The 23825-nt window shown below is 59.7% G+C and overlaps 1 protein-coding gene across 2 annotated transcripts in view; it reads left to right on the top strand.

Annotated features, from left to right (window-relative positions):
- Positions 1-2121: 2121 nt before the first annotated feature.
- Positions 2122-23825, top strand: part of PTPRS (protein tyrosine phosphatase receptor type S) — a 119936-nt gene continuing 98232 nt past the window's right edge. The window contains exon 1 of one of the 2 annotated variants that reach the window (XM_065748640.1): positions 2122-2290. The gene's annotated coding sequence lies outside the window, so the exon portion shown is untranslated. The remainder of the gene's footprint in view (positions 2291-23825) is intronic. The other variant, XM_065748641.1, reaches the window with a different exon arrangement.

The following is a 23825-nucleotide window of genomic DNA, read 5'->3' on the forward strand; positions in this document are numbered from 1 at the left end:
ATAGCTTCTGCTCTGCAAAAACGGCGACCACGAGCCAAACACTTCTGTCCTTTGCCTTCCTGCAACACCAATGACTTTGGTGCCATTGAAAGCCAGTTCCAGCCCGTAATTTGTCGTTGCAAAGACAGAATTCAGCCCATAATGTTCTTGATAAAGCAAAGTACCAATGACACAGCTGAAAAACATCAGAGGAGCAAAGAGCAGTGAAAGCTTCCCTGGGCTTCCATATGGCATCGCTCCATCTTGGAGCGCAGTGCTGGTTATTTCATCCAGCTTCAGCTGTTCCTGTGTTATCTGAAGACGCTGATGTGGAGGACGCGGTGCACACACGGAGCTCTGCTCCCCCGACACATTGATATTCTCCCCCGTACTGCGACGGCTTCAGAATGTTTTGTTAAGTTAATTTGTATCCGCAGCCACTTGTGAATTTTTCAGATTATTTGATCTGTAACTGAACCAACATGAAGTGTAAGTATTGTTCTGCAGGAGCAGACGGTGCCGTTCAACCTGAGCTGTGAGCAGGAGCGGGTTTGCAGGAGGGCTCATCCCTGCACATCCCTGTCCATCTCTTCCCATCTCTGTCCATCCCTGCTCATCCCCACTGGGCTGCAGACTCAGTCCCCCCTCCAGCGTTGGCATTTGTTGGTAGCAGTGTGTGGCAGCTGCCTCTCCTGGCCACAGGAGCCCTCCGCAGGGCTCTCCCCAGCAGTTCCCCATCTGCCTGGGTATGGGGAGCTCAGCGTTGAGCGCAGTGCTGCAGCTGTGCCTCCCCAGGGACGGAGCACCCTCCCCTCCTGCTGGCCCCACTCTGTGCAGTGTACTCCTGTTGAATCTCTCAGGTTCCTCTCCACCCAGCTCTCAGCCCATCCAGGTGTCACCGAATGGCAGCACGGCCTTCTGGTGGGGCAGGCAGTGCTTCCAGCTTTGGATCCCCTCCCTGCTATCTCTCAGTCATAAAATATACATGGAGGCATCGATGGTGATCAAATATCACCCATTTCCGACACGCAGCCTGCCCAGAAATGTGAGCATCCTAATTAAAAGTATGTTTGAGAGTTGAATTGCAAATGAATCAATTCCTTCCTAAAATAAAATAAAATAAAAAATTAACAGCATCCCGCCAAGCATGAGCGGCACGGGACGGCTGGTAATTGATGCTCACATTTCTCCCCACGCCTGATCAAAGGATGTGATCGCATGACAAATGGGGAATTACTGTAAAATGTGTAACAGCCATTAGGAACACAGATGGGGCAGATATGGGCTGCGGGAGGGAGGGCAACAACAGGAGCTTCCTTCCCTTCCCCTCTTCTTCCTTTTCTTCTTAATTTTTCCCTTTTTTGCCCTTGATGTCCCGTATTTATATTTATTCTTTTTATTTTTTTCACTCTCCACTTTACCCAGTGCCCAGAGCCCCTCCCCACGTCCCCCAGCACCGCGTGGCTCAGTGCTCCCCCACTGTGCTCTCAGTGTTGCTCTCACGTGCCCTAATTTTGGCTCTCCCCCCCTTTATTTTTTGCAATTTTTTTTGCATTCAAAGGATAGGGAGTGCGAGCAATATCAATCAGGAGAAACCAAACGCAGGGAGCAGATTATGTCAAAAATGTCAAATATGGGCAACATTCAGTGGTGGAAGTACGTGAAATGTGGCAGATATACAAAAGAGGAGAAACACGTTGAATAAGCTGTATTTAATGCGGGGATGCATTGGAGAAAAGGGGACGGCAGTGCTTAATAACGGTAACGCGCTGAACGCGGAAAATGCGATGAATATAAATCGCGTATTGAATAAAGGAAGCGCGGTGAAGACGAGAAACGCGCTGACGATGGGAGATGCATCCCTCCGCCCGGCCAGGACCCGCTTTCCCCGGCCAGGACCCGGCGGGCGCCCCGTGACGTCACCGCGGGGCCGCCCGAAGCCCCGCCCCCTCCGCGCGCCGTCCTCGCGGCCGCCCCGCCACGTGCTCGGCGCGCGCGCGCTCGCGCGCGGGCCCCTTAAAGGCGCGGCCCCGCCCCCGGCAGCGCGCGCCTCGCCCCCGCGGTGACGTCGCCCCCCGCGCCCCCGGAGCGGCCCCGCCCCGCGGTGACGTCAGGCGGCGGCGGCCCAGGGAATGACATCACCTGTGCGAGTGGCCGGCGGCGGGCGGGAGCTTACGCCGCAGTGTCCCCGCGCCGCGGCCCCAGCGCAGCCGCCGGGCGGAGGGCGGAGGCGGACGAGCGGGAGGAGCGCGGCCGCGGCCCTCGGCGCCCCTCCGCCGGCCGGCATGGCAGCGGGCGGCCGCGCCGCCAGGTACGGGCAGCGGGGAGCGGGGGAGGGCGTTGCGGTGCCGGAACGGGGGATGGGGGGCGGGCGGGCGGATCCCCGGGGGCTCCTGATGGGGATGGGGGGCGGGGTGGGGTGGGGGGGGCTGCAGCTGGGGACGGGGACTGGGAGGGGCAGCGCGGGAGCCCCGGGAGCGGAGGGAGCTCCGGAGCGGGAGCCGAGGGGAGCGGTCAGCGGCACCGCGGGGGTTCCTGGGGCGCGTCCGTGCCCGCTCCGTGCCCGCTCCGTGCCCCGCTCTCCGCCCCCTCCCTGCGCTCCGTCCGCCTTTAGGACGGCGGAGCTCCGTTCCGGCGGAGCGGTCCCCGACGCTGTCCATTGTCCTCGCGTCCCTTCTCTCCCGGAGCTCGGGGCTGGCGGTGCCGCGGTTCGGGGGGGAGGGTCCGTTTCCCTGCGGTGGGGGCGACTGTGCCGTCGTGTTCGGTGATTTTCGCTGTTATCCGCTGCTTTTCCCCATCCGCGAAGTGCGGTCGCTGCGGGTGGACCTCGTGGACGTGGCTCGGAGGGGTCCGGGCGCGGTGCTCGGGGACGTTCCCCCCCCCTCCCCCCCCCCCATCGCCCATCGGCATTGTGCTGAAATCCCCGACCGGGGCGGGCGGAGAACCCCGAGGGCGCGGGCAGTGCGGGGAGGATCCCGCTCCGGCGCTGGGGGAGAAGCGATTATGGGATAACGGGGAAACTGCGTTGGTTGGGGGGCGATGTGTGGGGGGCGCGGGGGCTCGGCCCCCTCCCGGGCAGCGTTTGCAGAGAGTGGGGGGGAAAAGCGCTCTTCGGTCGGGGTTTTTCCAGCTGGAGACCCCCACGGGGTGATGGGGAGCTCGGCAGGAGCCTCCCTGCTCCCACCGGGACGAGAACTCGCGCTCCGTTTGCGGGGAGCTCGGAGGATGCGCTCCCGATGAAGCGCTGCCGCCGTTGCGTTGCCCGATGGTGGTCCCGTGGCAGTGGGGCTCGCGGGCGCTTTTTGGGGCGGGGGGGTCCGTTCCCCTCCTCATCGCTCGGTGCGTGGAGCCGTGTGCTGAGCACGGGGCTGTGAAACACCCTCCTCCCGCGGAGCTGGGGATTGGAAGCCGTTAATTGCTCCCTGCCAGACTGACTTCTCCATTAATGAGTTTGCTGGCACTCTCCTCCTCCTTCCTGTGCGTGGTGGTAAGGGCCCATATTTCAAATGGGAAAAGTCATAAATACTTTGAGTAATGCAGAAGGAGAAGCTTCCAGCTGAAGTGCAGCTGGGTGGAGAGGGGCAGCGGGGAGCTCTGTGCGCCTGGGGGTGGGGAGGGGACGCTGGGAGGGGGTGGGCTCCTCCAGTCCTCCCCCAGCCTCGTCGTCTGCTGTGGCGATCGACGCTGGGAGATGTGTGCAGGTCTGTGCTCGCTTTCCCCACGGTGCCCACCGTGCTACGCAGGCTGCTGCGGGTGGGTGCTCCCGGTGGTGTCCTCCGTCGCACCCTGAGGGAGCAGCTCTGCTCCGCTGCCTGGACCGGCCTGCGTGGGGTGCGTGGGCCAAGGGGGGGTGTGCCCCTGCCCTGTGGGGCTCTGGGTGCTGCTGGGGCCGAGGGCTCTGCGCTGGGCCGTGAGGCGTTCCCAATTAAGCGGGTGTTGATGAAGGAAGTGTTAATGAGCAGCTGCGGCCCGGGGCAGTGGGCGCACTGTTGGTGTTGGTCCCTTTGCACACGTGGCTGCGCTGGGGGCACTCAGCAGAGCCCCCCTCCATGGAAGGTGCTCCTTTCCTTTCTCCCACTGACAGTTTTCCTCTGGCGTTGCGGAGCTGACGAAGTTCTGAGCGTGGGACGCGGGGATGGAGCGCGTGCGGATCTGACGGAGCTCGCGGTAATGAGAGGGAGCTGCTGAGAAGTTTAATCCGCAGCCGCTGAACTTTGAGCTTTAAATTCTTCTCATGCGATTGTTCAGAGCGTGCACGTATCCGTGACTCCGGCCCCAAGAACAGCAAAAGCTGCAGAGGACTGAGGGCGGCTGTGGCTGCCCGGCAGTGCCCGGCGGCGGAGGGCTCTGCGCGGAGCTCAGCCGCGTGGCCGCGGTTGGGCTGCGGTGCTCCCGGTGCCGTTGCTCAGAGCCCAGAGCTGCTGCTGCTCTGAACTTGGGAGCCCTGAGCTGGTGGACCTGGGGCCCGCGTCCTTCCCGCACGCCTCGTGGTGCTGTGAGCTGTTGTAGGGCTGTCTCCTCTGGGCCCTCTCTGCTCTCATCCTCCGTTTCTGATGCGTTGCTTTATAACTTCTCTGATTTGTTTGCTCAGTTTTTTTTTTCTTGTTGACACCACAGCCCAACAAACTGAAAATTATATTTCTCCTTTTCTTTTCTCCTGTCCTTTAACTCATAAACTTGTGACTTCTGGGTCTGTTCTGCCATAATTCTCTTGACCTTTCCTGTTCTGGCTTGGCTGCCGTGGGCCTGTCTTTGTGATCAGCATGAGGAGCTGCTTGGGAGGCACAATTTTTTTTTTTAACTCTTTTTAATCCAGAGAACCTCTTGGCTCTGATCTGCATGAGAGCTTTGGATGCCCCCACTGCTGCCCTGGACTGCACGGGACTCGCAGTGCTCCTGCACTGGGACTGGGGCAGCTTTGGGGATGGGCTGTGCACGGCATTGTGAGCCCCTGCAGTCCCTGCCCGGAGAGATGTGATTTTAGCAGTGCCCTCTTGTGAACGTCGTCACCCGCCGGGCTGTGGCACTTGGAACACCTCCACAGAAATAAGGGTCCATGTTCCTGCTCCAGTTCCCTGGCAACAGCTTGCACAGTTAGGAGCTGCTCTAGGTTAGAAAGCAGATTGTTGTCTGTCTAAACAGGTTCAAAAACAGGATCAAATTGAACTGGGCCAGGCGACCGATATAATGCGAACGCCTCAGTTGGTTTAACGGCTGTGGAAATCGGGCTGTGGTCAGGAGGGATGCTTTGGGTTCAGAGGCGTGTGCCCGTTCCTGCCCAGCTCCTGGGGGCTCCAGCTGGGCTGGTTCTGTGAAGCAGCAGCTGAATCACTTGTTTACAGCCTTGTTTTGTAGGTTACTGCTTTACGTGGTGCTGGCTTACATCACCCCGGTGGGCTGCGGTGCGAGCGGCCGGGATAGCAGTGCCCGAGGGACCCAGCGGCCGGGTGACGGTGGCAGTGGGTGGCTGTGGGTGGCTGTGGGTAGTGGGATGTGATTGCAGCTCCTGGCACAGAGGCTCTGCTGCTGTCTCCGTGTGGCTCTCAAAGGCCTTCGGTGTCTGCATGGGGTGCAGAGCCTGGTGCTGTCCCCGTGGTGCTGCCCCCCATCTGCTGCGGTGCTGGGGCAGCCCGGGTGCAGCCTGCTGAGCTGCGGTGCAGAGCGTGGCTGGTGTCCCTCTCCTGGCTGTGAGTTTTACCCCGTGTTTAGGAGTGCAGCAGGCAAGCTGCTCTGCTCAGACTTTGGGAATCTTCTGCTCTGTGAAGCGCTTGCTCCTTGTTCCTGCAAGGAACTGCGATGCTTTTCACATCCTGACCGAGGGATGAGTTGTGATACTCTGGATCCCAACTCCAGCACTGTTCCAGCTTCACTCTGCTGTTTGCGGGCAGTGAGTGCCCGGTGCCCTGCGCGGTTGCGTGGGGCAGAAGGAGCAGGGCTGCAGGCAGAGTGCTCCCATCTCCAGAGAGCAGATGCAGACACCCATCCTGGATTGCACACAGCTGGAAGGGGACAGGAGCACAGTGTGCTGCTGTGAGCACGCCTTTCAGAACGCAATAATCTCTCAGGAAAACAGCAGCCTCGTCTGAAATTCAGCTCATTGTCCCTTTGTGCTGCAGTCATATCGTAGCATCTCTCCCTTTGAGCCGATACTTAATTGTTTTCATCCTCGTGGCATCCCTGTGTTCGCATCAGCGCTGTTAATAATTCCTCGGACGCTCTGAGCCTGAAAGGCTCTTCTCTCCGGAGTCTTGATTTACCGTTCCCTGCAGATCACGCTTCCCTCCATTTTGCTTTTGTGAAGCCGGGTACCTGCTGCAGGCGGAGTGTGCGGAGCCCGCGGGAGCCGTGTGTGCTCCAGCTGATCCTCAGCTCCGAGGGTAGCGCTGGCTCCGTGAAGCATCAGTGGGTGCAGCCTCTCCCGGCCCTGAGCACGGCTCTCTCTGCTGCTCTCCTTTGTTTGCTGCGTGCAGCCGCTCTGGGGCTCTGCCTCCGCAGCGGTGCAGTGCTGGTGGGGCTGAGCGGAGCTTCACTGCGGCCTCGTGCAGGGCTGTGAGATGGGCACGGGGCCGGGCAGCCCGTGCTGGGGTCAGCTTTGTGTCCCCCGGTCCTTGGGGTGCCCGTGGTGGCACGGCCCCGTCCCGCAGTGTCCGTGCCGCTGCCGGAGCCCCGCCGCCTCCTGCCCTGCGAGTCGCCATTTTATTTTTCTTAAACGTTTATGTATAACCGTACACTAACCTATAAAAATTAGTTTAGGATGGCTGCCAAGAAAATCTCTGCAGTGCCTTGTGGGTAACTCCCTGTGAATTACCATAAAAGCTGTAGTGCTGAGGCTGCTGTGGCAGTTGTGAGGATGCCAGTCATAATGCTCTGTATTTAAAATTCAGGAGAATGTGTAATGCATTCGTGCCTGGGTTGCAGCAGCTCGCAGCGTTCCCGGTGCTCCGTGTGCTGCACCCTCCCTTGCTCTGTAGTGTCTTCTTGCGCTCTTCTGCCGGATTGCAGAGTGCAACAGGTAGCAAAGCACGGGCTTGCCGCTCTGGGAGGGAGAGTGGTTTCTGATAGCTTCCTCCCAGGAGAGAGGAACCTCCTGCTTCCATTGAGCCAGCAGCAGTATTTCACTTAAGGGAAGAGCCGCTCCGTAACCCTTCCCCTCGCATCCTGCGGGGTGCACGGGGCAGTGTCCTGAACCCGAGGGCACTCGGTGCTGAGCACCAGCTCTCAGCATCCCGGCTCGCTCCGGTAATGGCACGGGGCTGCTGCTGCTTTGCTGTGTGCATGGGGACATACAGAGTGCTTCTCTTTATCTGCTGCTCTTCCTCCAGAGCAGAAATGAAGGTGATGCAGATCTGCAGTACGGCGGTGGTTGCGGAGCTCTCCGCTCTGATCTTCTGCTCGGAGTGATGGATCTTTTCATTTAAATTTTACTGAAATAGAATATTCATCACAGTGTCAGTGTCCCACCTTCATTATAGCTAACTGATAAACATCTCTAATCGCAGAGCCATCTCCCCGCCCTGCCAGAGCCGCCTGGGGATAATGAATACATTTCTAGAGCCGGGGGAAGGTGTCTCGGGGCTGTGTTCCTGCTCTCCCGCCCTGTCTGTGCGTGGAGAGCCGCTCGCCTGGCTCATAAATGAGGCACGAAGCAAATGTGCGTTTCCTGGGGCTGTCAGTGGTGTCTGCACGGCGCTGCTTCGGTGCAGGGCTCCATCGCGGCGGTGGCTGGGATGTGGTGTGGTGTGTCTGCTGGTGAGTGCCAGTTTTCTGCCGTGGGGTTCCCGGGGGGCCCTCAGACACAGCCCTTTGTGCCGGGTTTGGGCACGGCTGGGCTGGTCCTGGTCCCGTGTGCAGCGGCGCGGTGATGTCCACGTGCACAGCAAGGCTCGTGCTGCTCAGATTGAGCCTTCCTGCAGAGTGCAGAGCAAACGAGGAGCAGGCGGGAGCCGGAGCCAACGGAGCTGTGTGGTGCTCGGGAGAGGCCGGGGCTGCCCTCCTCCTCCCAGCACCTCGCACGGCATGATGGCCGCTGCGTCACGGCGGAGTGCTGCTCGCCTGCTTCCCGCTGGCTGGATGCTGAGGAAGAGCTGTTGCTCGGCAGAGGAGCTCCGTGTCTGCCATCCCCACGCCTGCTCCCCGAAGCAAGGTGAACCCTGCAGTGTCAGAGATGGATTTTCTTCATCTGTGCAGCGCTGGTCCTGCGTGCACTGCTCTGCTTCCACGTGGAGGGCCGTTGGCTGATAGCTCTGAGCGCTGCTGGGACGGAGCCCGGAGGCTCCTGCCTTCCTGACCCACAGCATCAGAGCCAGCACTGCATGTCCCCAGCAGCCCTCGCTGCAAACTTTACTCCTGCTGCTGCTTTTTCTGCAAGAAAGGGCTTTTCCTCTCCCTACACCTCTGCTTCCTCGTCTGCATTTGACCCAGAACAAGCTGAATCCTCCTCTGCTTTGGGATTTCCTGTCACCTCTGTTGTCCGTGTCCTCAAACATGCAGTGTGCTTCTGTCCTGCAGAGCGTGTCGGTGGGAGGAATGACTCCGTGGATTGGGAACCGCTGGGATCTGCGTGGCATTCGGACACTGCTCCTCCACAGCAGCTGGCAGCTGTGAGCCCTGAGCCTGCTCCGGGACCTCTGCTCGCCGCCAGGCTGAGGGCAGCTGAGCAGCAGTGGGGTTTCCTGCTGCCTCCTTCCTCCATGCAACTGGAAGGGTTTGTTGTGTGCTGCTGACAAGAAGATGGATTTCTTCCAGAAGCCCAAAGCACAGCTTGGCACCCTTGGAAGCTGAGGACAACGCTACTGCGGGGCTCACAAGTGGGATGGAGCGGAGCTGGGCGCAGGGAGGTGATGCTGGCTGTGTCCTGTTCTGCCTCCCACAGCCTGCAGGGCTGCCCTGAGCTCCTCGGTGTGAGCCAGCGGTGTGGGGCCGCAGGTGTCCCCCTGCATCTCCTTCTGTAGGTGACGTCGGTGGGTGACCATGGCACGTCCCATGGGCTGCAGTACCCCTGGCAGCTCGATGGTGCTCTGGCCTGAGCAGAGCAGTGGGCTGTGTTGAGAAGCAAAGAAGTGGGGATGAGCTGAAGGGTTTCTTTGAGTTGGGCTTGCAGTGTGGTACGGGCGGCCGGCCCCCTTGTCCCCAGGGGTCCCTCTGTGCAGCGCTGGGGTGGCTCCTGGAGAGCTTCTCCTGACCTTTCCAGCTCTGTGCCCTCAGCTGCCACGAGTGACACAGTGACATTTCACGTCTTGAATGTCTGAGCAATTTCATGAAGATAAAGCCAACGCGAATGAAACACGTTGGCTTTTGTGTCCGACAAACTGGATTTGTTAACCTGGAGCTTCAGCTTTCAGCTCAGGGAGCCCTTCCCTGCAGGCAGCCCATGGATGGGGCTGGAAGGCGGGGGGCTGCGGGTGGGAGTGGGGCTGCGCAGTGCTGTGCCACCCAGCAGTGTCCATGTGCAGGTGGAGGATGTGCACCCCTGGCTCCTTCCTCCCATCCCTGGGGACAGGGAAGAAGTGTGTGTGCAGGAGGAGGTTATTTCCTCCGCTTTCGTGCTTCTGCTGCAGGGCTCTGGTTTGACTTAATGCTGTTTAACCCCGTTCTGGGGATGGGCATGAAGAGCTCTGGGTCCCTGGGGAGTGGCAAAATTGCTTTCCCCGCCTTTTTCCTTTATTTCTAATTTAAGAGAAAAGGAAGAAAACAGACAAGAAGTCTCTCTGAGTGAGCAGGGGGAGAGCCTGCTCTGGGGGCTGTGTGAGGGTGATGCTGGGCTGCTGTGGACATTGAGGGCAGAATTCTGCACTCTGAGGGTGGTGAGGCCCCAGCACTGCCTGGGGGTGACCACAGCCATGGATGGACCCTGGCAACCTGAGCTGGGGGGCCACCCAGCCCACGGTGGGGGGGCTTTGGGGTCCCTTCCAACCCAACCATGCTGTGATTGGGTGCAGTGGAAGCCAGGCTGTGCAGGGCAGTGTGTTCTGTGCAGGCTGCTGGCTTGGGAGGCTCTGGTGCTGCTCGTGAGAACACACTGTAACCACAACAAATGGAGATGGTGTTTAATTAAAACAAAAAAAGGGATAAAAAGCTCCTCTGTGGAACCTAAGGGATGGGGACAACAAAGCTTCCTCCCAGTTTCTTCTGGGGTTGTGTGACTTGAGAAGCTCCTTCCCTGAATCCCCAGGATGTCTTCACTCAGAGCTGCACTGGGGACGTTCTGAGTGTCACCAGGCTGTGTCAATGGGCTCCGTGTCCCCAGCCATCCCTGGGGTCACTGCCCCCACAGTCCTCACAGCAGTGGAAAGGCCCAGCAGTGTTCCAGAAATTGAGCTCTGTGTCATTATCCATCTGCTGCTTTGAGCTGTTCCTTCACTCCTGGAATAACCCTGTGGGAAGGCAAAATGTGGATCCTGCATCTTCCCGCTTACCGGACTGGCAGTGCAGACAGGAGCAGATCCTCACCACCCCCAACATCACGGACGTGCTGCAAAGCCCAGTGCAGGATGCTTTTTCTGTGCTGTCCCTCCCTGGGCTGGAAGCAGAGCACAGCTTGGGCACAGCAACAGCAAAGCCAGCACAGCCACCAGGAGCACTGCTGCCAGAAGATGGCAAAGGAGAAAATGCCTTTCCTACGTCTGAATGCAGGTGGGAGCCCTGGGCACAGCTCTGTGCCAGCTCAGAGGAGAGCCCTGAGCCTTCTGCCCGCTGTGCCCAGGCAGCAGTGCCACGGGAGCGTGGCACGTCCCCCTGGATCCGTCGCCTTGATTTAAGGATTTGATGCATCCTGCTATTTAAAAATAAATAGCTAGTTATTTTGGGCTGGGGAGGCAAACAAATCAACAGGCCGGTGATTTCTTCAATCATCCTGCACGCGGCGCAGGGGAAAAATTAATAAAGTACCTGCCATCCCCAGAAGCTATTTGTTAAAGCCAACGATAACGATGGGCAGAATTGAGTTCCTGCTCGTGACGGGTTTGCTCACGCTCCTGCGCTCCTGCTCCAAGGCATCGCTGCTCCTGCTGGGCTGGGCCTGCAGCCTCCCGCACCTCCCCGTGCTCCAGGAGTTGGGGTTCCTGTGGATTTAAACCTGTGTTGAGTCCAAGAGCTTCTCAGAAGGCATTGCAGAGCCTGGGCAGGTCCCGCTGTTCCCGGCTCGTTGCAGCCACGTGGGGCTCTCGGCTGCTCTGGGTTTGCCCTCCAGAGGTTACCCAGGAGACGTTTGGCTTCAGCCTTGAGGCTGTTCAGCCTCGGGGAGGGTGGACGTGGACGTGGTGCCTGCTGCTCTGCTTTTTGGGTTGGTTGTTTCTTTTTTGTGCTGGTGTTTTCCTCCCCATGGGCCACTTCGTGCCCAAGGGGGAGCGCGGCTCCTCCTGCTGACAAACCTTTGCTGGGTGCCCGGCTCGTGGGTGGGTGTGAAGGCAGATCTGGATTTAGCTCTGTGCTGGCAGGGCCTGCGGAGAAGCGCGGGGAAAGTCCCCATGCAGCTCAGTGTGGTGGAGGAGCTGCGGGCGGTGCAAGTGGGGAAGGAGTCCGGCCCGGCCGGGGGTGGCACGCAGTGCTGGGAGAGGATGTGGGGCCGATACTGAGACACTCAAACCCAGAACCGATGGGAATTCCGAGCGTTTCAATACAGTGACAGCTGTAATTTTTAAGCCACCGGTGTTAAATGATGTGGGGTGGGAGGGCGGCCCCGGCCGCGTGGGTTCCCCTGTGCCTGTCCCTGTGCATCGTGCACCCACTGTGAGCTGAGCTGGGGAGAAGTGCCTGCTGAGCTGAAACCTCACTGCTCACGGGGGAACTGAGACCTGGTCCGTGCCACACACGAGCAGCAGGTCGGATCCTGAGCCACGTGTGTGGCTCCAGGTGTCCATCGTAAGGGCATCACCTTCAGGGCTGAGCTGTCCCCAGAGACCCTCAGCCATTTTGAGGAGTGGGAGAAGCAATCCCCCCCCATGGTTGGTTGTGCTGGGGCTGTGAGCTGGTCCTGTGCTGATGGGGAGCACGGGTGGATCGGGGCCTTTTCTGGCACAGAAAGGACAAATTAAATAAATGTGCTCGAGTGCTTAAACATTTGTTTTTTAAATTAGCAGCTTTTTTATATTAAAGGGTGTGGGTAGGCTGCTGGGGAACGCTTTAGCACGTTGTTTTTTTTCTTCCCGGTGCTACTTTTCCAGAGCGATTCCTGATTTAAAATCCAAATGCCAAACACAGGCCAAGTGTGAGGCTCATTCCTCTGGACGATGCCGGTGGGACGTGGGGCTGCGTGGGGCTGTGGGGCCCCATTTGGACCCACAGAGACACCTCAGAGGCAGCAGCATGCACGTGCTGTGCCCCGTGGGCACTGCAGGAGAAGTTCTGCAAGCTGCTCGCCCAGGTCTGCAGAGTGCAAAAGCCTCGAAGCCTTCTGTGAGGAGGTTTGGAGCTGCTCTGTACAGCAGCGCGGCTCTGCAGCCGTGTGCTGTAGGTTTGGGACCACCCGCCCTTCCAGGAGCCCCTCTGCTCCGTGCCTTTGCTCTCTGCTCTCTTCCTCTGCAGAGGGCAGAGGTGGCAATGTGAGCGCTGCGTTTGTTTGGCACTGCAGGATAAGGAGGTTTAGGTGCTGCTCTGTTAGGAACTGAGATTGCTGGGTGCCATCTCTGGGGAGGCTGAATGTGGCTGGAGAGGCACTACTGCTTCAGGCTGAGCTTGCTCGCAGCACGTGGGGTTCTGCTGTTCCCACAGGCTTGCCCGGAGTGGTGAGCTATGCCCATTCTGTTGTTTTGTTTTTCCGTATTAAAGGTTTCATAAATGGAATTAAATACTGTGAAACTTAAGGTAATTAAATGTGAAAGCAGAAGGGAAAAAAACAAACGTGAAGCGTCCTCTCCAGGAAGCTGATAGACTCCGTGCCTCCTTATCTTAATGATTTTCATAATCTGGCTGAATGCGGAGATAATGGATCTGATGAACCTTTGTGGAGCTAACTTTGGATTCAATGGCTCCTCGCTGCGGGGCGGGGGCAGACGCAGTCCTTCACTTAACGAGGGGGGGTGGGGGGGGGAAGACCCCAACGGCAGAAGGGCTCCCGTGGGGTGCGGAGCTGCGCTGCGTGCCGCCTCCTTCCCACCTGGAATTAAGCTCAGAAACGGTGCCCGGAGCCGTCGTGGTTCCCTGCGGCTCAGCTCCAGCTCTGCCTCTCTGCACAACCTCTGACCTCCCCGGGCCCAGGGAGCCGCAAAGCCGGGATCATCTGCGTTAATCTGGTCTCACTGAGGCGGGATCAGTGAAACCACCTCGCAGATTCACTGTATTACGGAGCAGATTGAGGGACTTAGAGAGCAAATTTAATAAATATCATTTCGATATTACTCGGTGGAAAGGAGAGGCAAAAACCTGCTGAGCTGCTGCCATTGGAGCAGCAGTGGAGGGTGGGTCGCAGGGATGCACTGGGGGTCGGGAATCGGGGGGGGGGGGGGGGAGGGCTGTGTGGGGTCCCGTGGTGCCTTTGTGTCTCGGGGTTCCCTGTAGTTCCCAGTGGAGTCTTTGAGCTTCTGACAGTCGCAGCCCCATTAGCAGCTTTCCAATGGAAAAAACTGAACTGCCACAGCAAACCAAGGCCGTGGATGGGGGACACAACGCCGGCATTACAGGGAGAGGGAAAAAGCGATGGGGAACCCCAACCCCTCGGCCCCAGGGCGAGGTGGTGAGGGGGACCCGCTGTGCCCGGGGTGAGGGCGGCTGGGGCTGCTCAGCTTTGTCCCCTGCAGGACCCCCCCGGCTGCTGGAGAAACGCTCGGGTTAGGAGAAATGCGTGACCTCCTGCTAACCCCGTTCCCCTTCTCCGCTCGCTCTGCAAGATGTTAAAAAGAAGGGGGAAAAATGAAAAAAACCAACCAACCCTCTGGCTGCGGCCAATCCAAGGAGGGCGAGAGCTGGAGACCGTATCATTAAAATGCTAAAAATGAGCGTGCTGAAAACAGACACAATCGGGTATTTAAAGCTCTGAATGAAAAGAGTGTGTGTGAGCCGGCTCGCGGGGAGCTGGTCTCCCGGAGCCCCTGGAAAATATGCGCTCGAGCCCGTGCCATTAACTTTTTGTTTCTGGTCCGTAAAGTAGCCGTGAAATGTGCTGGGGGGGAACGCACCCCACGTCCCTGGCACGCTCCGTGCCCGCGAGCACCGCGGGGCTTTCGCTGCCGCAACGCGTGCCCGTCCCGGGAGCTGCGGTGCTGCGGTGCGGGGTCGGTTCTGGGCACGTTCACGTACGCGGATTTCCCTCGTGTGCGTATATGGAGGGACCCGCGTGGGCACAGAGCGGCCCTGAAACATCTCGTTGCACGGAACGAGCCGGGCCGGGCTCCAGCACGCGGGGACAGATGAATCAGACACGGAACGCTAAAAGCGAACGGCGGAGCTCCGCTGTGCTCCGCGGAGCCCACGGACACGCGGCACGGACGGATCCCGAGCCGCGGGGGCTCCTCCGCCCCCTCCCGGCCCCGAAGGGGAAGTTCCACCCCGCCCCCCCGCGGCCTCGGATGTCAGGTTGGCGAGAGAAATCCCATCTGTTTTCAATCCGGATCCTCACTTCCATGCCCCGGGCGCTCCTCCCCCCGCGCTGTGTGCTCCAGGCAGGGGCCCCTCTCTGACGCTTTTTTTAAATTATTATTATTTTTTTCTATTTTCTCCTAAAAACGCTCATGGCCTCCGTTGCCCCCTCCTCCTCCTCCTCCTCCCCCCCCCCCCCCTCCGGGCAGTGCTCCAGCACAGAGCTCAATTCCCCAACGGCCGCTGCTTTCCAACTCCGAGCGGTCAAAAAATAGAGAAATATCTCAGCGTTACAGAAAACAGTGTTTGGGGGTTGGGGAGGAAAAAAAAGAGGGAGGGAGGGAAAGGAATGGAACGGACTGGAACGGAACGGAACGTTGTTGTCGTCAATTCTGTGTTTGGGGTTTTGGTCGGTTCCAGCTCCTCGGGATGAGTGGGAAATGACCCAGACGGGGCGTTTTGTCCGTCCATAGAGAACGGAGCTCCGGGATCGGAATGGGGACGGGGACGGGGACGGGGAGGGGCGGGGGGACCCGCAGCGCTGGACGATGCGATGCTCCCCCGCGCTGCCCCGTCCTCCGTCGCCGCCGTCCCCGGGAATCGCCGCTCTGCGCAGGCGGTGCGCAGCAGACGGAGGAGCCGTCGGGGCGCGGTGCCGGCGGTTCTTCTGGAACTGTTCGCGCTTTTTGCAGCGCTGGGATGCGGGAGCCGCCCTCGCAGTGAGGAGCGGCGGTGCCGCGCGTTGCCCGCATCCCGCGGACGGAGCCCCGCGTAGCGCTGTGCGGGAGGGGGCACCGCGAACCCCCCCCGGGGCCTCGCGCCCGCGGTCCCCCCGCTCGGGGCCCCCCGCCCCGCCCCGCTCCCCCGGCCCCGCCCCGGCTCCTCCCCGTCCCTCCGCCCGCGCTCCTCGCGGGGTCGCGGCGCCCGATGGCCCCGAAGGCGCCGGGGGACGGCGGCCGCTGCCGGTGAGTGCGCCCGTTCGGCCCCGGGAGGGACCGTTCGCTTTGCAGTGTCTTTTTGGAAGGGCGCGCCCCGTTCCTCCGGGACGCACACGGGGGGCGGAGGGGTGCGGTGCTGCCCCCCCCCCCCGGTGCCGCCCCGTTTTCGGCTCCCGCGGTCGGTGCTGAACGAGAGGCGAAGCGTGGCGGTGCCACGCAGCCCCGTGGCCTCGCAGCCGCCGGCCCCACGGACCCCTTCCTCCGCGCTCCCTCTTTGTGTGCGCGTGTGCGTGTGCTCGTTCCCACGCCGGAGCCGCCGTTTTGGTGTCGCGGAGCGGCTCGGGACCCGGCCGTGGCTGTGCCCGGCGCTGCGCTCCCGCAGAACCGTGCCCCTTTCTTAGGGCTTCGGGCTCATGTGTGCAATCACAGGAACGGGAGACGGGGGGAAAAGTGCTCCATTTTGTGCCGGAGCCGCTCCGCCGAGAAATGGCCGTGGTTCGGTGCGGTGGATGAACTCTGAACGCGTATCGTCCGTGGGTGGAAAACCCTCCCACAGCTGAGGAAAAGGCGTAAAGATTGAGCCCGTGGCCGCCGGGTGCGGGAGGAAGGTCCGAACGTCGCTGTTACGATTCCACCCCTTGAAAAAAACAAAAAAGAGAGAGAAAATGAAGAGGATTTCCCACCTACACTTCGCGTCCGCATCTCAGCGCTCCTCCCCATCCCTGCCCCCATCCCTGCCCCCATCCCTGCCCACGAAGCTGTGCTCAGCGGAGCAGTCCCAGCTCGGGACTGTGCTGGGAGCAGCTCAAGGGCAGCGGGCTCTGCCTGCAGAGCATTCCTGGGCCCAGCACTGCGCCTGGGGGTGTGCGTGAGACCCTCTGTGTCTGAGACCCTCTGTGTCTGAGAGCCCGGGTGCTCCGGTGGTTGGATATATGCTCCAGGATGTTGTTGTGTGCTGCCAGACGTACGCTGGTGGGTTGGGTGGTTGATTTATTTTTCCACCCAGAAGAGGAGGAGGGGAGGATCGTGCGCCGGTTGTTTGCGCTCTCTGCAGTGCTGTGTGGTGTGGTCCCCTATGAGGGCTCTGTGGGGCTGGGGGGGCTCCGGAGCCCTCGGTAAAACCCACGGAGCCGCTTCCCACGGCCGAACGAGGCGGTGATGCCACACAAGTGTTGAAAGCAGAGAAGACCCAGTAATGCTTTTGGGTTGGAAGAGACGCATGCTGCTTCTTGGGAGCACCGAAATGGAGTGTGTGAGGTCTGAGCCTGGGCAGCGTTGGGCACAAAGTGCCTGCGGAGGTGACGGCCGCAGCGGGGACCTGAGGAAATCCCTCATTACCCCGAGAGCTGGAGGACTTGGGTCTGGCACTGTTAGGTTTCTTCGCCTTGGTCACAGAGCCGTCCCTGCCGCGCTGCTGAAGCTGGCCTGTAGGCACAGGTCCTGCCCCGACGCTATTTCGATAGATTTAATCTCTAAGGAGCGTGCCAGAAAAACAGCCGTGGGGAAACGGCGATCCGAGAGCATCCTCATCTGCAAAGCAGTGACTGCAGAGCGCTGCAGGGCCTGGCAGCAGGAGGCACCGAAGTGGCACCGGGTGGAGGGCTGAGGGCAGCGAGACCCCACGCAGACCCCACGCAGACCCACTGCCTCCTGCAGGCCGAGCACTGAGGGCTGGAGCCATGGGCTCGCTCCGTGCAGCAGTAACTCTTGGTGGTGCTGCCCACCTGGGTCGGATTTAGGCAGCCACCTGCGGGTGGGCAGTGCTGCATCCCTCCCCCGGTGCTGCCCCAGCCGGGCGGGGGTCCCGGCGTATGCTGCGTCCTCAGCAAGGCTTTGCTTTCACACCCGGCAGAGGCTGTGGCGTGTCCTGGGGCACTGGGAAGTGTTGTCTTGTTTTGTCTGAGTGTATTTTATGCCACGTTAGTGAACTGGTATAAGCTAGGACTGTGGAAAGCACAGGGCATCATTTGTTCGAGGGCTGATGGTGGGAGGACATCTGTCGAAAGCTCTCTTGGAAGGAGGAGGGCCCTTGCAGCACTGCTCGCTGGGAGCTGCACGAAGCCCCGGGGTCAGAGGCAGCTGGGGGGGGGTCACAGCCATGGGTAAACAGGGGCTGCTGTGGGGACGGACATCTCCCGGCTGCCCCACGCAGTGCCTTCATTTCCCCCACACATCTCACTCTGTGGGTCCGGGCACTTTGCTTCGGTCTCTCCGTGTACTGAGCGATGCCCTCACTGTCTGTGTTCGGAGCCGTACTGAGGCCCACGCAGCCACAGCTCGGGCCCCAGCTCAGCTTGCAGGGCAGCACCTTCCCATCTTCCCATTCTGACTGGATCCCTGCTTATGATGAGCTGGAGTCAGCCCATCGCAGCGCTGGGAATGGAGGCCGCCCCCCCCCCCATTTACAGTAATTCTTAAATAGTTGATATGGGCGTAATGCCTCTTTTTGCAGTTGATTCTCCATTACAAACAGATTTTCTGATAATGGTACCTGTGCCGTTCAGATGGGATCATTATTATAATAGCAGCCAGTATTGTTGCAGAATTGGTATGTGGAATTTATGTAGGATTGTTACGATGACAGAAGTAAAACCATAAATAACGGAGCAGTAACAGCCGCTCTGAGCCGGGGCGAAACTGACAGCGGTGGTGGGACCTCCCCTGGGCCTCAGCCCCGATCAGAGGGGAGGGCTGGGGGTGGGGGCAGAGCTCAGCGCTCGGAGCTCACCCCACAGAGCCAGGAACTGGTGGAGATCCCCACGCGAGATGCTGTGAGCTGCTGTGGGGTGCCGGCTGTGCGGGCGCAGTGTGCAGATGGGTTTTCAGTGGGGGTCCCGGGCACTGGGCCCACCCCACACCCACATTTCTCTGCAGGAAGGGTGGGAGGGCTCAGAACTGCGTTACTGAGAGGAGGACGGAGCTTGAAACTGCAGAGTGCCCAGCGGGACCTGGCATGGGAGGGGTGCCAGCAGCGCACTGACCTGGGAGCTGTCGTTTGGGGGACGGGTTTTGGGGTTTTGGGGGACAGGCAGACGTTGGGGGGTTCGGGTGGGGATTGCCCGCAGCCGCTCCTCGTGAGCGCAGCCCTGAGCTGGGCTCAGCAGTGCTGGCGGTGCGGAGGATGCTGGGAGAGCTTTGTGGCAGTTGTGTTTAAACAAAGTCGCCGCTAATGCCGCCTCAGCCGTCGCGCAGATGTCTCACCCGGGTTCTGGTTTATTTATTTATTTGTTTAAAATAAAATCCCTTTTATTTTTCCGCGGTGACGCCTTGTTTAAGTCCCTGCTCCTAGAGGGGGACTGGGCCCCTCCGGCAGGAGGGGATGGGGTCGGGGTTTGTCCCCGTGCCCCTCTCCGGAGGTTTTCTGGAGGCTCATGGGGACGCTGCCGGGCCCTGTGGGGTTTTGATGGCTGGTGCTGCCTTTGTGGCCGCCATCTGGTGCCGGGATGGCTGCGGGGCTGGGGGTGGGCTGGGGGCCGAGGGGATTAGGGCTGGGGGAGGGTGCGGATAGGGTTTCAGCGCTTGCTGCAGGTACAGGGAGAACTGGGGGGGATTAAAGGGGTTCTTCTGGAAGCTGCAAAGAGGAGAAGGTTGGGAGAGGGGGAGGGGTTGGGAGAAAGCAGCGTTTCCGTTTTCCCCTCAAAATGTCACTGGTTTGCTCTGTAAGGGAGCACAGAGCCATGCGTTGAGGGCAAGGGATGAGAAAAATCCACAGCAAATCTGCTCTGTTCTTCTGCACCCGACGTTGTGACCCCCGGGAATCCTCTCTGCCGGGCTCGGGGTCACTGGGTCTGCTCCCTGCTGCTTCCTATGGATTCAGCGACCTTCTCCTCCCCCCAGAGATCAGCTTAAATGAAAACATTATCCTTTACTTAAGGAAGCAGCAGCCTCTCCCTGTGCCCGGTGGCAGGAGCTGTGTGTCCCCGTCCGTCCTTCCCCCATCAGCAGATGGGCTGCGGGAGTTGGGGTCGCTCCCTGAGTGTGGGAGGCGAGGTCTGGGATTCTGCTCCTCCCCAGGGTGGCTATTTCAGCACTGAAGGGGAAATTCCTCCTTTTGGGCTGGGAAGGGGCAAGGTTTGTCAGGAGATCCGTTGTCCTGCCGCATGTTCCCGTAGCCGTAGTGCCAGGCTGTGGATCTGCCTTTGGGTTTCAGAAGATCCTGAAACCAAATCATAGATTCTGTCTCCGCTGTCGGTGGGTTCGGTGCTGTGGGTGCTGCAGGACATCGGTGCCCCGGTCCCACTGCTGCTGGGCAGGGCTGGCAGCTCAGCTCATCAGGGTGCTGCTGAGATGAATCACTGCCGCCTGCAGCGGCGTTGGATGGCTGCAGTGCTGCCTTCCTGGAAGGGACAGGGTTGCAGTCCATTACCAGGAGCCCATTTCTCTTGCTGGAGGTGGGTGTCACACAGACACGAGCGCTGCTTGCTGAGTGCGGCCGGTTCCTCGCAGCGAGCATCGCCTGTGTGCCGTCACACTGCTCGACAGCACGTTGCAGAGCAATATCCTGCCGTGAGTGATGGGCCTGTGCTGTGCTTTATGCACTGCCCTGAGAGGTGGGAATGTGTAAATCGCGCCATCCAGATGATTTAGCCCCAGGTAGAGCTGTGATTCAAAATGAATTTCTATCCCTACTTCTCCCTTGTGCCAGCACTGGAGTAACTGTGTGCTATAAAACAGGAGGAAATTGCAGCAGTGAGTGGGGCTGTGCCTGTCCCCGTCCCCTGCCCCATCCCCTGTCCCTGATCAGGGATTGCTGGTGCTCCAGGTCCTGCCTGGCCCCGAGCACGGAGTGCACAGCTTCCAGTAGGCTTAATAGGGAAGATGAGTGACGTGCTAAAAGTGGCTTTAGGTTTTATGCAAAGCCAATGATGCTTAAGCCAGCTGGTAGATTTTAGGTTTCTCGGCAAGTTTCATGTGACAAAAATTCCTTTGGAAAGAGTCAGTGGTCTACAGTGCAGTTCTGGTGGGGGCAGCGGGGGCTGCGGGTGGCTCAGATCGCATTTCTGTCCCTGGAGGTGATTCTTCCCCTCCTGCTTTGGGGGGAAAACAGCAAAACCGGGGAGCAAGGGCTCCTCCGGCGTGGGTCGTGACACGGCTGCTCTTGCTTTGGGGAACTCTTGACTCCAGTTCCACCGTTCGGGGCTGCAGAAGTTGAAGCATGCCTGTTATTCTAGGGAGAGCTGCCCGGCCTGCTCCTTGCCTGTCGAGCAGTAGTTCTGTGGATTGCTGAATAAAATTCCTGGTTCCCAGTGTTTCTGTAATGCGTTAAACTTTATGGAGCGTGTAACAAACTTCCTTGGTGTGCAGTGGTTTATGGCAGCGGTCGGGGCCACGTCCTGGCTGGGGCTGATCCTGCTGGTGGCTCAGCCACGAGCACTGCTCCGCGCGGTGCCGGGCGCTCAGCTCAGCGTGGCTTCACCTTTTCTTCCTCCAAAGGACGATGGATGCTGATTTAGGCCCAGCTGAAGCACAGTGGTTGGATCTGCAGCTCCTTTGGGTGCTCAGAGCCCCTGACCCTGAACGTCTGCGGGGATGGGGCACCCACCGCATCTCTGGGTGACCTGTGCCAGTCCCCTTCTTCCCTGTAGCCCCCGATAGGTGCTGGGCCTGGAGTGGCTTTGTCATTTCTGCTGAATTTCAACTAAATAGGTGTACAGCGCTGTTAACAGAGGCTGGATAATGCATCGCAAACGGTCGCATTTGCTTTATTGTAGATTTAATTACGAGAACGCACACATAATGACGTCCACGCTCGAGGTGCGTTTGGGTTTGTGCAGCGCTGGCAGTGCCCGGGGTGGCACAGCGGCCGTGTGCTGTGGGTGTCCCCGGTGCAGATGTGGCCCCAGAGCCCACGGGTCACTCTGTGTTTGCTGTGGAAATTTCCCATGGAGTGGAGGAGCGACACAAAACCCATCGGTGTCGGAGCGACGCGCCCTTGGGGGGAGCGGTAAATGGGGGTGGGCAGCGGTGTCCCCACGTCTGCAATGGCATGATCTGCCCGTGCAGTGTTAGAGGCAATCTGATATGCCACAGTACAGCGGGAGGAAATCCCGTCTGCGTTCCTGAGGACGAAACCTTTCTCAGTTCCTCCCGTGATGTCTACAATCGCCGACGGAATTACGGCTCCGCATCACGCGATGGATCATCACAGGGCCGCGTGCGTACGGAGCTCTGCGGCTGCAGTGCCGTGCTGGTACCTGCCAGGACCCGAGCTGCCCTGCAGCTGCAGGACCTGCGCTGCTGCCCGGAACGCAGCGGTCTCCTTTGCACACAGAGCATGGGGGTCGGCACAGCGAGGAGCTGTGCGTGATGGGCTGTGATGGTGCTCCTGTGCTGCGGGAGTGGTTGCAGTGCTGCGCTGTGGGGCCGGAGGAGTGTCCTCCCCTGTACAGCGTGTGCTGGGAAATGGGGCTGCCCTCTTTCTGATGGGTTTCTGGGTCTTTGTGGTGAGGGCAGTGCACAGCATTACATCATCGGGCTGTTGCTCCTGCGGTGTGGATGGCTGTGCTGCATCACTACGTATTCCCGCGGATCTCACACTGCTGCCCTCCGTTCCCTTCGTGTCCCCGATGGAGGGGGCTCTGCTCAGTGGTCCCTGGGGCTGCCAGCGCTGCGTCCCCTGCTCTCCCACACAACAAAGCCCCGAAAGTGAAGGGCAGCACGGGGCTGCAGATGGGCTCTGTTTGGGGGGCGGTGGTGGGGATCCCTCCCCCGCAGCGTCGCGGTCCCTGGAGAATCCCCCTCTCCCTCCTCGCCTCGCTGGAAGGGGATCGCAGCTGCTGCGCAAATGTTAAGATAATAGTGTTATTACGGAGTAATTATACTGTGAGTTATTGAATTAAAAGTGATGAGATTGCCTGTAACGCTGATGGGGAGCGGAGCGAGAGGCGCTGGGAGTGCGGAGCTGGGGAGGGGGAGCGCAGACACTGCCCAATAAATTTCCTCTTATCGAGAGCCCCTCGCTGCTGGGACCAGAGCAGAGTGAATGAAAGGGAAGCTCAGGGAGCCAATAAATCCCCCATTTCCCTGAGAATGGATGGGATAATTAGGAACGTGGCCCCGCGTGTGCCCGGGGTGGGATGTGCCGGGCACTGCGCGGTGGCGATAAAGGAGACGGCACGGGGAGATGGCACGGCACGAAACCCGTGGGGAAGGAGGAGTGTCACTCCTCTCTTTCTCTCGAAAAATAAATAATGTAAGATTTGTGCTGCAAAGCTTCGATAGCGGCGGTGCCTTGGAGCCCCTCCCTCGGTCCCGTGGGTTGGCTGCACATTTTTCGTGCTGTTTTCTTGGGGTGAGGTTTTCAGCGTAACCCTGAGAAGGTCTGGCTTTTTGTGTTCTTTTTCTTTACCCCATTCATGCCCGATGAAGCCGTTTCCTTCTGTTATCTCCTCTCATCTCAGGCAGGGATTTACCGAGGAGCGGTGTCCCCAGCGCAGCTCCGGGGATGCTCTGCATTCCTGCGGTTTATCCGTGGGAGATCCCACCGCCCGAACTGCGAACACAAACAGCCGAAACTCCTCCCAGAAGGAGGATCAGATCGCCGTGTGTCACACAGCCTTCCCCGGAGCCGCCCCTCCCCATACGCCGCGGGTGGGCGCGGGTGGGCTGCAGGGCCGGGCAGCAGAGAGCATCTCTGGGGCTGCACGGCCCTAAGGGGCTGCTGACACTTCGTGGTCCCTGCCCCTGCAGGGCACTGCTGCTGGGCAGCTCGGGGCACAGTCGTTCCTGAGGAGCGCTGGGGTGGGTGCGGGGGAAGCGTTCACCTCCCTCTGCAGTCTAGAAAGCCCTGATAAAAATACACAACAAGAGCATTGACTGTGGAACTGTTTTGAGGATTGTTAAGATATTATAAAAGAAAGGAAGAAAATCTGCCTGGCATTATGTTTTCCGACACTAGACATCTGAATTAATACTTCTCCTATAGCAGCTCCTTCAGAAATCTCAAGCACTTCAGCATCCTCCATCACCGAGACACCGGAGGCGTTCGATGGCTCTTCGGCATCTCCGTGTCACACAGTGCTGGGGCTCTGCTCGGTGTGACCCGTGGGGCCATCCCAAGCCCGGGGTGCAGGGATCAGCACAGCCCATGGCGTGGCAGCCCCGTGCTGCCCCCTGCCCCATCCTGCTGTCCTCGTGGCTCTGCCGAACCAATGGCACCGCGCTGTGTGCGGCGCTGCCCGTCGGAGGGAAGCCCATAAACCCTGATGTAATGTTATTTACTTGTAAAAGGCAATTTGTAAAGGTCCGTCTGGGGGCTGCTGTCACCATTTCCATGGGATTTATTTCCCCTTTATTTACAGTTTATGCGCGTGTATGAGCGGTTCTTCTTTCCCATCGTAATCCGGAGCTCGGCTGTCCCTTGGGCACTGCTGTCGCCGTTGCTGGCAGCGGGGCGTG

This window comes from Cyrtonyx montezumae, unplaced genomic scaffold (genome assembly GCF_038088225.1).
Source record: "Cyrtonyx montezumae isolate F1298 unplaced genomic scaffold, pur_monq_1.0 scaffold_51, whole genome shotgun sequence".
Taxonomy (NCBI): domain Eukaryota; kingdom Metazoa; phylum Chordata; class Aves; order Galliformes; family Odontophoridae; genus Cyrtonyx; species Cyrtonyx montezumae.